Raw genomic sequence first — 13,192 nt, forward strand, 5'->3', positions numbered from 1 at the left:
TTTGTTTCTAATAAATAAAAAGCCAAATTGTATGCGATTGTCACTACTTTTTCTTTTTTTAACACTGAACTTTGTATCAGACAGATATCCTAATAGACTAACATAAAACTTACCAAATACATTAAGATATTTAAGATTTACAAGAAGTGTAATTCAACAGATGGGCTTCCCAGGTGGCTCAGTGGGTAAAGAATCCACCTGCAATGCAGGAGACTGCCTGCAATGCAAGAGATGCAGGTTCGATCTCCAGGTTGGGAAGATCCCCTGGAGAAGGAAACAGCAACCCACTCCAGTATTCTTGCCTGGGAAACCCCATGGACAGAGGAGCCTGGTGGGCTACAGTCCCTGGGGTCACAAAAGAGTCAGACACGACTTAGCGACCTAACCACCACCACCACCAGAATTCAACAGACACCCAGGTAACCATTACCCAGTTGAAAATAAAATATGGCCAACACTGCGAGAAGCATGTAAGAATTTTGACCAGATGACTACGGCTTATAACGTCACATCAACGCCCCTTATGCTTCTTCACTAATTCTTCACTAATCAGCCACCCAGGAGATCTATAAGAGCCACCATCGGTCAAGGTGCAGGATCCACCCAGTGAAGAAGTGCAGAGTAAGAAGGACAGCAGCCACGTCTGGGCTTTCTCCCAGTGCTGCTGGGTGATGATGTGCAGGACAGCTCATCTGACAGCCTCGGGACACGGGGCCTGGAAGCCTGGGTTTACTGTGAGGCATTAATCACACCCGCTTTGAATTCTGCAAGGACAGACCTTACAAATTCTTCTTCCCCCTACATAAACACCAAGAGCCAAAGGGTGGACAGTTCCCAAACCAGCAACGTCACACGCACCGTGCGTAGTCCTGCTGGCTGGCCTGTGTGTTCAGAGACCCCAAAGGGACGTGACAGTCCCTGACGGTCCTGGCCACAGCAAGCTCTGCTGGGACACAGAAGCCGCCTGGGGCGGCGCGCGGAGCCCTAAGGCCTAGCCTCCTGCTGGTGACCCTCCCGCCAGTGCTGCCGGCCCTCACTGCCTGTGGGACCCTGCAGCTACTCACCCTCTCTGAGCCTCAGTTTCCTCTTCAGTAACATGGGAATCATCCTAATAGTAGTAGAGGAGTCGGGCAGATTAAATGATTTAATATTTGCAAAGAGCTATAAGACCAGCACCTGCCTCACTGTACATACAATACAGTGCTTGTTAAATAGAATCATTAAGTGCTTACTTCACTTCCTTCTATTGGTATAGTTCTCCTTTCGTGACAGACAAAGATGACACATAACGTTGGTGAGAACAAGATTCCCGTGTGCCTCGCTGTGAGACGCCAGGCCTGACTCCCTACAAGGATACAGATGAGGCCAGGCCAGGCTGTGCCCTCTGGAGGTGCGGACACTGGCTTCCTGGTGGGCTGGGGTCACCTGCAATGGAAGCCTGGCTGTCACTCACGCACGCTTGTGATCAGGCCTCATGTTCCGTTACCAGGGATTCCAGCAGGAAAGGAACAAGGAGGCAGAACGAGAGGCAGGGCTGCCAGAATCACAGGTGAGCCAGCAACTGCCCTACAAACTGCATCTTTTGCATCGTTCAGGGCTTGCCCAGGCCTCCCGGCTTGTAGTGCCTTCCAGGAGCCCCTGCCCCAGGACAGAAATAGTCCTGTCTCTGCCTTACTTCCCTTCAGAGTCCTGAACTCAGCTGGAAAAACAATAAAACAGGACTTCCCTGGGGGTCCACTGGATAGGAATCCACCTGCCAACGCAGGACACACGGGTTTGATCCCTGGTCTGGGAAGATCCCACATGACCTGGACAGCCGAGCCCACACTCACAACTACTGACCTGTGCTCTACAATCCGAGAAGTCACCTCAATGAGAAGCCTGCACACCACAACGAAGAGCAGTCCCCACTCGCCGCAACTAGAGAAAGCGTGAGAGCAGCCATGAAGACCAGGGCAACCAAAAAATAAACAAACAGATAATAATAAAATAGAAACTACTTTAAAAACAGACAAAATAAAAGTACCCTTGACACAATGGAGGGAAATAGTTTCGTAACACCTTGATTAATTTTTCTTGATGTCTCTGGCATTTCCTTGAAAACAGCATCATATAAATATATTTTACATATTTTTAAATGGTTAATGAATTCATCTTTATAAAGATTGTCAAATATGTTTTAAGGGAATGTATATTTCTTTAGAAAAAAACCAAAGCAGATAATGTACATGAATGATGTCCTAAGTGGTAGAGTAAAAGAGCTCCATGAGGTGTGTAAGACTAACCTTATGTAAGGAGCTTAAAATGTTGAGATAGGTATGTCATTTAATAGTCATTAGATGACAGTCATCTAATAGCTGATTGTATACTGATGTCATCATAACCATAATTTTAGAAATGGTATAGTTTATATCATGAAGGAAATTGCAACCCATTCCGGTATTTCTTGCCTGGAAAATCCCATGGACAGAGGAGCCTGGTGGGCTACAGTCCATGGGGTCTCAAAGAGTCAGACACGACTGAGCATGCACACTCACACACACAGTTTTTATCTAAAAAGATACAGGGAGTTCTTCTTATAGATACCAGCCGAGACTGGAATATGACAAATCTCTCTCCGAGCGTAGGAACACGGGGCCATGAACATGGCTGGGGGTGGCCGCGCACACCTGCTCTCAGCACTGCCCTGGACCAGCTCGCGTGCTGTGTGTGTGAACACACAGCCTGCAGCCTGGCAACGCCACTCTCTGTTCTGGTAATAAACACACACGCACATACATACACACCCTGAGTCCCCGCACACCTGGGGCTGTGCTCAGGAGGCGGGGGAGCGGGGCAAACGCAGAGCCTGTAAGAGGCACAGACCCCAAGCCTCGGTCTGGGTTTACATTTCCGCCAGCTCCATCTCCAGTGCAGCGTCTGCACACTGCTTTGAACCTTGGCTTTTACAGTTGTTGCCTTTAAAGTTCTGGAGCATTCTGAGCATGGCGTCTTCTCACACTGTCTCTGGCAGGGCACATCTTACCTCAAGGCACATCTTTGAATTTGTCTTTTTTTTCTCTTATCTCAGGCAGCCCCCACTTGTTTCTGTGAGTCATCCCATGACACGCACGGGTTATTTTCCATTGATTCCGACATCTGAATGCTAATATGCAGGGAGCAATCTCAAAGCAGGTCTAGTGTGTTTAGAAGGTAATTCTCACCTTTCATGATTTTAATTTCTGTTACTACAGTATCTAGAAAGGCAGGCTGCTATCTTAATGACTTCTTCCAAGTGAGACATGCGAAATGTAATGTGAAGAAAGCAGTCACTTCAAGGAAAACTATCTCCCCACGTTATGACTTGCATCTACAGTCATGGAGGCTATTAGAATTTATATATATATATATATTTTTTAAAAAGCTCTAAGCTGATATACCGCTCAGGATTTTGAGATTTCCCACTGCTCTGTGCTGTTACATTCTGTATGCACAGCACAGATTCCTGGCAACCCTATTACAGTGAATAAACAATGTCTTCTCTGTCAGATCAGAGAATGAATAGTATCACACAATTCTCCTCTAATGTACAGCCTCCACTTCCTCGATCCAGCCCCTTCAGAAGAGAACAGGCAGAATAAGGACTGGGGAGGAAGGCATTCTTCTCACCCTGTCAATCTGGAACGGCATTCTAGCTGGCTCGAGACGAAGTAATGTCAACTCTCTATCAACTGCTAAACAGAGAAGGTTGACAAGTTTATTTTTTTTTTAAATTGGATCGTAGATTTTTGCATTTCTGTGTGTGCGTGCCCATGAACATCTTTCTCGAAGGAAGGAGGCAGTTCATCAGCTATAATCTCAGGGCTTGGCCAAAACAGCTTTTAGCTACAGACTCAGCAACAACAGGGGAACTTCAGAGAAATGACACAGCAATTTGTGTTAAAATACTGGCAGCTAATTCATAAATGTTGAAGCTAACTAGGAAATTTAGCTACCTCTGTGAAGATCTTTATTCCCACTAAGCTCATGATTCACAAAGAAAATGCCTAGAGTTACTTCCTAAAATGTACTGTATGATGCTGACAGATTTCTCTTTAGTGTGTCTCTCATATTCACTCTCTCTATTTCTCTCTCTCTCTCTCTCACACACACACACACAAACACTGCTTCCCCTCCCCAAAAGAGGCATTAAGAATATAATCTTCCCAACAAGAGCATTCATTCATGAGGCATTTACCAGCAGCCAACAATTTACTTAGTAGGTATTTTCATAAAAGAAGAACATGGATTTCTTTAAAATCTTCCATATTTATAAGTCTTAGTTGGTTAAAAATACCATGATTCAGGTTTTCCCCTGCCTCGTGATGTGAAACAGTGTAAGTCTTATTTTAACCCCTAAAAGGAATTACCCAACTCTTCCCTCTTAAAAGAAGAAATGCTATTTTTACAATCAGACCACATTGTCTTCTGCTCTCATGAATATCTGAGAGACACTGAAAAGAAGAAAAAAAAATACAGCTTCCCCTTTCTCCCCTTTCTCCCACACATTCGGAGTCCAGCTCAATGGGCTCCCAGACTCTGCCGGCGTTCTCCTGGTAACACATTCAGAAGAGACTGCAGGAGATCCCAACAGCACGACTTTCTTTCCTCTGGCCCCCTCTCCTTCTCTCTCTCTTATCACTCTAGGTTTGTACTAGACTAAACAATTAAGCCTTTGTGCACTCCCACTGCAATCTGCAAATTCTAATGATGTGCCCCCATTGCTGGTACAATGGTAATATTTACCTTGGAGAAATGTCTGTCCAAATAAGTATTCAAAACGCTGGCAAAATGTATTCCTTTTGAAATGTTGTCGTGTTGAATGTTTTCTCTTCCTTCTTGGCCTATAACCAAAGAGAAAGAAAGTTAGGGAAAAAAAAAAAGATGGATAAAGACTGTGACAGATTCTGGTCTAGTTCACGGTAAAACTCCAAACATAGAGCTTCATATTCCTTCTTGAACAAAGCAAACTACAAAGAAGAGGCAAAACTACACATAGTAGTGAATGAACAAAAAATGTCTCAAAATAGCAGCCAAGTCAATGTGTAATCAAATACACACCAATGTCCTTGCTCTTTCCTGATGTTTCCCCATTTTACAACAAAGCCATCTATGTGTTATTGGAGTGATATTAAAATTCAAACAACTGTTGTCTGAATTTGAGATAAAACAGGTGATTTATTTGAAGAGAGTATTTATGCTTCTAGGTAAGGTAAGCTGTGATTTAATTGTGAAAATGTCTTATTAAAAGCAGAATCTTTGGTGCAGCATGAACAGGGCAGGCCGAATGACATGCAGATCTAATCCCAAGTGTTCTTTCATCTGTTCCACTGTGAAATGGGGAAGATGTGCAGGAATGGAGGAGACCACAGGGATGACTTCAGCTCATCTCACATCCATGGCTCTGCTCTATGGCCATACTTTTCCTCCACCCTACTTTCCTCTCTAATTCTCTTCCCACCCTCTAATAAACATCTCCTGAGCTGAACCTCTATTTTTACATAAGACACCATGATAAATGTAATATAAGAGAGGGGGGAGGGGAGAAGGATGAAATGAATGAATAAATGAATCTCCAAGGAGAATATCCTGGAAGTTGACTAAGATTCAGAACGGCTTGATTATTTAACAGACTAATGTATAATTCCTGATTTAAAATCTAAAAAACTGAATACAACATGAGCCTTCTAGATTTGCGTCTGGTGGTGTTCTTTTATCAACCACGCATGATCGCTTAGACTGAGAGTTTCTATTTTCCATAGCAGAATCAGCAGATTATTTATACTATCTTTAGGTACAGCTATTGTTTCCCTGATAGTTACCAAGTAAGAAGCGGCTGACTTTTGTTTGCCGCTGCATTTAGCTACATTATTTTTTTCCTTAAAAAAAAAGTCTAAAAAGATTAGAATAAGTCACACAGTCAAGGGCTGTTGTTCTCCAACTCAACTCCAGGTCTTTCCACTGTCAATCAAGCAAGCAGAGAGGCCAGGGCTTCACTGGGTGAAGGGCTTGACAGAAAAGAGCCATCTTTCAATCTTTCATTAGATTTCAAATCAAACCCTCCTCCTGAGCTCCTGCCATACAGATATATTTAGATACAGATTACAACTGCAAACCTCTCCACTCTCCCACGTTGTCACTGTCAATCCCAGAGAACTCTCTTGAGTTCATTAGTGATATGAGCAAAATTTATTATCTAAAGCAAACTGCTACATTAAAAAAATAAAATGAAAAGAATAAACATGCTTCTTAAAGAGCCAAATCTTACCAATATGTATGGGAATTAACTTGCTTGCGTATGCTATCTGTATTACTAGACAGGGGTAAGGAGTCTGATTTTAAAACTGAACACATTATTTGACTGCTAATTTAATAACATAAAAGTGGTACATAATTTTGCATCTTCAGACCATGCATTTCACCAGTTAGAAACATTCCAGGGAAATAAGGTAATCAAGACAGTGTGGTACTGGCATAGGAGAGACATCTAGATCAATGGAACAGAATTCAGCATCCAAAAATAAACCCGCAAATCTATGGCCAATTGATTTTTGACAAAGATGCCAAGACTATTCAATGAGGAAAGAACAGTCTTTCCAATGAAAGATTCTGGGGCAACTGGATAGCTCCATGCCAAAGAATGAAGTTGGATCCTCAACTCAGACTGCATAGAAAAGTTAACTCAAAACGGATCAAATGCCTAAATTTAACAGCTAAAACTACAAAACTCTTAGAAGACATAAGGGTAAGTCTTTAATGAGCTCAGATTTGGCACTGGTATTTTATATGTAATACCAAAAGCACAAGTAATTAAAGAAAAATAGATAATGTAAGCTTCATCTAACTTAAAAACATTTTTTATGTTTTAAAGGATACTATCAAGAAAGTGAAAAGACGACCCAAAGAATGAAAAAATATATGTGCAAATCATATCTGATAAAGCAGCAGTCCCCAACCTCTTTCTGGCACCATGGACAGGTTTTATGAAAGACAGTATTTCCACGGATGCGGGAGGGGGGATGGTTCAAGCAGTAACGTGAGTGATGGCGAGCAGCAGAGGAGGCTTCATTGTCCCCATTGCTCACCTCCTGCTGTGTGACCTGCTTCCTAACCTGCGAAGGTCTGGTCTGTGGCCCAGAGGTTGGGGACCTTTTATCTAGAATATACAAAGAACTCTTATAACTCAATGATGAAAAGACAAATAACCCCAAAAAACAGGCAAAGGATTTGAGAAGATATGTCTCCAAATGGGGCTTCCCTGGTGGCTCAGTAGTAAAGAATCTGCCTGCCAATATAAGAAATGCAGGTCCGATCCCAGGGTCGGGAAGATCCCCTGGAGGAGGAAATGGCGCCCTGCTCCAATATTCTTGCCTGAAAAATCCCTTGGTCAGAGGAGCCTGAGGGGCTACAGTCCATGGGACTGCAAAGAGTCAGACATGTCTGAAGCGACTGAACACAGCATATGGCAAACCCAAGGGTAATTTTTGCTGGAATCACTGGAGTTGCTGCACTAAAGCTGGATCACCCAGCTCCACTGAAAACTACCACAGTCTGACTGAGACAAGCTGAATATAATTCTGTGTGGACCAAGTTTTCCTTCAGGTCCCATCTCAGACCGTGACTATCTCTGAGTGTGCACAGCAGCTAATTACCGCAAATGATGACTTATCCACGCTGACTTCTTTTTTCTGCTAAATGGAATTTCAGGGTTTCTGAAACCAGGTATCTACTCAACTATGACTGCCCCCCATCCCGCCCCCCACCACATACACTAAATCAGCAGAAGCCAAGCTCAGCACTGCTTCTTCTCCACCAGCTTCTCTGACAGACAGTTCTCATGGGGACTCTAACCAGGTTCTTAACATGGATGAGGTCATTCATAAGAGGCTCCAACAAATGGACTCTGGGAATTCATGTTGGTTTTTTTTTTTCCTTTTTTTTTTTAAATTGGAGGATAATTGCTTTACAATATTGTGTTGGCCTCTACCATACATCAACATGAATCAGCCACAGGTATACATATGTTCCCTCCCTCCTGAACGCCCTCCCATCTCCCACCCCATCCCACCCCTCTAGGTTGTCACAGAGCACTGGTTTGAGCTCCCTGTGTCACGTGGCAAATTCCCACTTGCTATCTATTTTACACATGGCAAAATGTACACATTTCCACTCTCCTCTCAGCTCATCCCACCCTCTCTTTTCCCCACTGTGTCCACAAGTCTGTTCTCTAGGTCTGCATCTCCACTGTTGCCCTGCAAATAGGTTCATCAGTATCATCTTTCTAAATTACATATGCATGCATTAATACACAATATTTGTCTTTTTCTCTCTGACTTAGTTCACTCTGTATAATAGGTTCTCGGTTCACCCACCTCATTATGACTGACTTGAATTTTGGTGACTAACCTGAAGGGTCACTCTAGCTAAAGCCTCTTAAGAGCTGAGCTGAAGTCGCTCAGTCGTGTCCAACTCTTTGCGACCCCATGGACTGTAGCCCCGCCAGGCTCCTTGGTCCATGGGATTTTCTGGGCATGAAAAGTCTCTTAGAGGAGCTAAAATAGAATTTGAATTCTGGGCCACTGGGACCCCAAGGGATTGGTTACACACTTGACAGATGGCCTGGCCCAGCTGCCATTGCTGAAGAGAAGTTTAGGGAGAGGAGCACTTCTTGAAAACTATGCCCTACAGCCCCTCCTAGGGCAGCAGTGATGACGCTGTTAGCACACCTCCCTGCAATCTGGGTAGATAAATACTGGGATCTGGTAGTACAGATTTGAGCAACTCGACTCCAAATGCATGCTTGACAGGCCAGACATCTAGCCAATATGAGACTAGACACAAGGAGCTCCTTTATAAGGAGACATTTACTCAAGAAGTTCAATGAATAATTCTCAAATTTAAAAGAAATTTAAAGGTGACCTATAAATCCAACCTCACTTGATACTTGAACCCTTTCTCCAATGTCTGTAACTTCTAGCTCATGAGTGCAATGTCAAAAATACTCAGCTTAAAATAGCAGTTAAATGCTCTAAGCAATGAATCACAGTGCCTAAGATACAATAATCACTCAATATTTATTCACTGTTTGAGTGAATTTTAAAAAATCAGAGCAGACTCCAGGATATTGCAATAATGAAGCTGCTCTCACTTGCAGTCCCTGAAGACAGAAAAAGGAGTAGGACTGTAGGTTTGCTCATGATGGACGTATTACCATGGCAATATATCTCATGTGCAAATGCCAGCTAAGTAAACCCTATCCTATCCATGTTTTAGTGGAAATAAGGGCTTCCCTGGTGTCTCAATGGTAAAGAATCTGCCTGCCAATTAAGGAGATGTGGATTTGATCCCTGAGTCAGTAAGATCCCCTGGTGAAGAAAATGGCAACCCACTCCAGTATTCTTACCTAGGAAATCCCATGGACAAAGGAGTCTGGTGGGCTACAGTCCATGGGGTCCCAAAGAGTTGGACACGACTTAGTGATTAAACAGCGGCAGCAAAATGGAAACAAACTGATAAACAAAACTTCAACATGCTGTTCCAGCTTATCATGGATTCCCTCCCATAATGAAAGGTGTCTAGGGGCTTCCCTGGTGGCTCAGTGGTGAAGCATCCATCTGCTAATGCAGGAGACATGGGTTCGATCCCTAGTCGGGGAAGATCCCACGTGCCCTGGAGCAACTAAGCCCTTGCACCCCAACTATTGAGCTCACACAGCCTAGAGCCTGTGCCCCTCAACAAGAGAAACCACTGCAATGAGAAGCCCACACACTGCAATGAGGAGTAGCCCCCACTTGCTGCAACTAGAGAAAATCCCGCACAGCAACGAAGACACAGCACAGCCAAAAAATAAATAAATTAAAAAAACAAACAAAACGAAAGGCTTTGAGAAGGAATCCCTTTCTGTCTCTGGGAAGCACTGTCAGGTTTGAGCTAGGGGTAAGGGAGGTTTGTGGCTGTAGACTAGTTTGAGTCCTGGTTCTAATTTCTAGGGTTATGCAGGACAAGTCCAGTACTGTTCTACAGGGCAACATCTAAAATACTTAAAGACACATATTTAAAGAGATCCCTGTTTCCCTGACTTTGACTGTCCCCTTCTCCATTTCAAAGAGTGTAGTTTCGAGTATCATCTAGCGTGACTCACTCCCCTGGTTCGCTCCCTGGAGAAGGGAATGGCTACCCACTCCAGGATTCTTGCCTAGAGAATTCCATGGAGAGGAGCGTGGTGGGCTACAGTCCATAGCGTTGCGAAGAGTCGGACATGACTGAGTGACTAACACTTTCATTTTTAGCATGACTCATTCCCTTGGAGGCTCAGACAGTAAAGAATCTGCCAACAATACAGGGAACCTGGGTTCGATCCCTGGGTCCCCTGGAGGAGGGCATGGCAACCCACTCCAGTACTCTTGCTCAGAGAATCCCATGGATAGAGGAGCCTGGCTGGTTACAGTTCATGGGATAGCAAAGAGTTGGACATGACTGAGTGACTAACCCTTTCACTCGTTAGCATGACTCAAAGAGAACAAAGGCTGCAAGGAGAAAGGAGCTGAGTCCTGGCCAGGCCTGCTCACGAGAGCAGAGTAGGCAGCGAGCCCAATCCAGCTGCAAAACCCAACCCAGGAACCAAACGCAACATCTGATGGATAAGGTAACCTCGATCTGATTTAGGAAATCACCCTCATCTGGGTTTCAGGGATGGTGGGAGGGGAATTCTCAGGGTCCAGCTATTGCAGGAAGGGCAGAGCTCTCAGCAAGGAGCAACAAGCTGGTGAATCAGGAAGGTGCCCGCTACCGTCCTTGAGGTCCAGTCATGGCTACAGAATCTTGCCACTGGGCAAGGAGGCAGGGTAAGAGGCACAATTCTTGGCAAGATCATGATAGATCATGGTACCCAAAGTAGATTATGAGTTCCAGACACTGAGACAGATGGGAAGAGAAAGAGTTAAACTTAGAAGGCCCAGCAGGGAGTTTCCTGGGAAACTGGAGTCAAGCCTGGGATACCAGATCTTACATCTGTATGGTAAAGAAGGCTACTTGGAAAAAAAAAAAGAAGGCTACTTGGAATGCACAGTGGTCATCCCAGTGGTCAGCACTGAGGCAATACCATTCTCAGCATGGGAGATCAAAATTCAACCAACACTCAGTCAGCACTGAGCAAGACGACTGTGGGCAAGACTTAGAACGTGATGGCTGGATGCCCTACACACTGTGGGTAGGCTTAAACATCTTAAGTATTTCCTGCTTTAGAGAGAACAATTCGAAAGCATCAAACCTTTGGCACTCAGCCTCTTTTATGGTCCAACTTTCACATCTGTATAAGACTACTAGAAAAACCATAGCTTTGACAGATTCAGTTCAGTTCAGTCACTCAGTTGTGTCCAACTCTTTGCAACCCCATGAACCGAAGCACACCAGGCCTCCCTGTCCATCACCAACTCCTGGAGTCCACCCAAACCCATGTCCATCAAGTCGGTGATGCCATCTAACCATCTCATCCTCTGTCATCCCCTTCTCCTCCTGCCCTCAATCTTTCCCAGAATCAGGGTCTTTTCCAATGAGTCAGCTCTTCACATCAGGTGGCCAAAGTATTGGAGTTTCAGCTTCAACATCAGTCCTCCCAGTGAACACCCAGGTTTTCTAAGTAAAAGTGTAGTATCTGGACTGACACACGTAAGAGTCCTGTGCTCCTCTTCACGGGTGCAGTGTTAATTCATCTGGAGAACTGTCTTCGAATGTCAAAAAATGAAAGCGTCAGCACCCAGCAAGTCTCCTCCTACCTTCTCTGTTTCCTCCCAACTTGGTCCTCTTCATGTATCATCTCCCCAGCCCCAGGGGAACTAAACATCTCTCTTTACTGCCTTTTTGCAATTTAATTGGCGGCAGTGGTAGTGAGGTGCTCTTGACATCCCTGTGCTATATCTGCCTTAGATCTGGGTCACTGTGTTAAATGTCGAGATGTTCTCCAATTCTGTTTCCTTCATTTGTTATTATATTAGCCATCTCGCCCAGTTTTGGGCCATGCATATTTCTAGTGTTTTACCCAAGTGAGTCCTCATGTTTCCTAGAACAGGATTAGGTTCAAATTGCTGTTGTTGTTTAGCTGCTAAGTTGTATCTGACTCTTTGCAACCCCATGGACTCTAGCCTGCAAGGCTCCTTTGTCCATGGGGTTTCCCAGGCAAGAATACTGGAGTGGGTTGCCATTCCCTTCTCCGGGGGATCTTTCTGACCCAGGGATTGAACCTGTGTCTCCTGCTTTGCAGACAGGCTCTTTACTCCTGAGCCATCGGGGAAGCCCTAGGTTCAAATAACAGAAACCTTTTTCCAGGAAGAGAGCAATTTACTAGTTTCCTCTCGACAGACTTAAAAAACCAGTTATTAATCAAGTTCATTATACATACCCTGTCTTTATCCAAATATTAAATATTAGCAATGTGATACCCTTTTGGTTAAAGAAACAAATATATCTCTAAACAAATATGTGCTATTTGTTATTAATCCTGCTGAATTCTATAATGGGTTTAAAAAACTGTCAGTATAATAGATATCAACCTCAAAACAAAGCCATATTCTTCTGTTAAAATTTCAATATTGAGCCTTTCACTGTAGTCATCCAAGAAAACTACATAGTATTCAATGGTATGTGTACATAGTACTCAAAACTACATATGCTCAATGGTACAGCAATTATATGGGCTAAGGTATACTGTGAATTCTGGAGAAGGAAATGGCAACCCGCTCCAGTGTTCTTGCCTGGAGAATCCCGTGGACAGGAGAGGCTGGCGGGCTACAGTCCACGGGGTCGCAAAGAGTCAGACACGACTGAGCATGCACACATACTGTGACTATTGGAAAAACATGACTTATGATGCTTCCTTCTCCTGCATTCTTATTTTCCTTGGGCTGCACTTCTCTTGTTAAGCTCCCTCATGTTTTCTGGCCATTTTTCTTGCTGGTTCTCCCAGCTGCCTCATCTTTTCCACCCCACCCCCCTACCTCAGACTGCTTTAGCTCACACTTCCAGCCTTCTTGGTATTTACCAAGTTAACACTTCTAGTCGTCACACCATCTGATGTCTCTTGCTTCAATTTCACACAATCTAACAGCTGAAATCCCTAGTGTATGCAAAGCAACAGTCCATTAAGAAAAGAGTGTTTTTGGGGATTTTGTTTTCCTTA

General features: G+C 44.0%; 1 protein-coding gene across 8 annotated transcripts in view; it reads right to left on the bottom strand.

Moving 5' to 3' along the window:
• The window catches only part of PAG1 (phosphoprotein membrane anchor with glycosphingolipid microdomains 1), a 162,293-nt gene that overhangs the window by 65,251 nt on the left and 83,850 nt on the right, over positions 1–13,192 (bottom strand). For 6 of the 8 annotated variants that reach the window (XR_009689562.1, XM_061123556.1, XM_061123550.1 and 3 more), the window contains one exon: positions 4,765–4,862. The gene's annotated coding sequence lies outside the window, so the exon portion shown is untranslated. Of the gene's footprint in view, positions 1–1,842; positions 1,921–4,764; positions 4,863–13,192 lie in introns of all 8 variants that reach the window. The other 2 variants (XM_061123552.1, XM_061123557.1) reach the window with 1 other exon arrangement.

The sequence above is a fragment of the Dama dama genome, chromosome 21 (assembly GCF_033118175.1).
Source record: "Dama dama isolate Ldn47 chromosome 21, ASM3311817v1, whole genome shotgun sequence".
Taxonomy (NCBI): domain Eukaryota; kingdom Metazoa; phylum Chordata; class Mammalia; order Artiodactyla; family Cervidae; genus Dama; species Dama dama.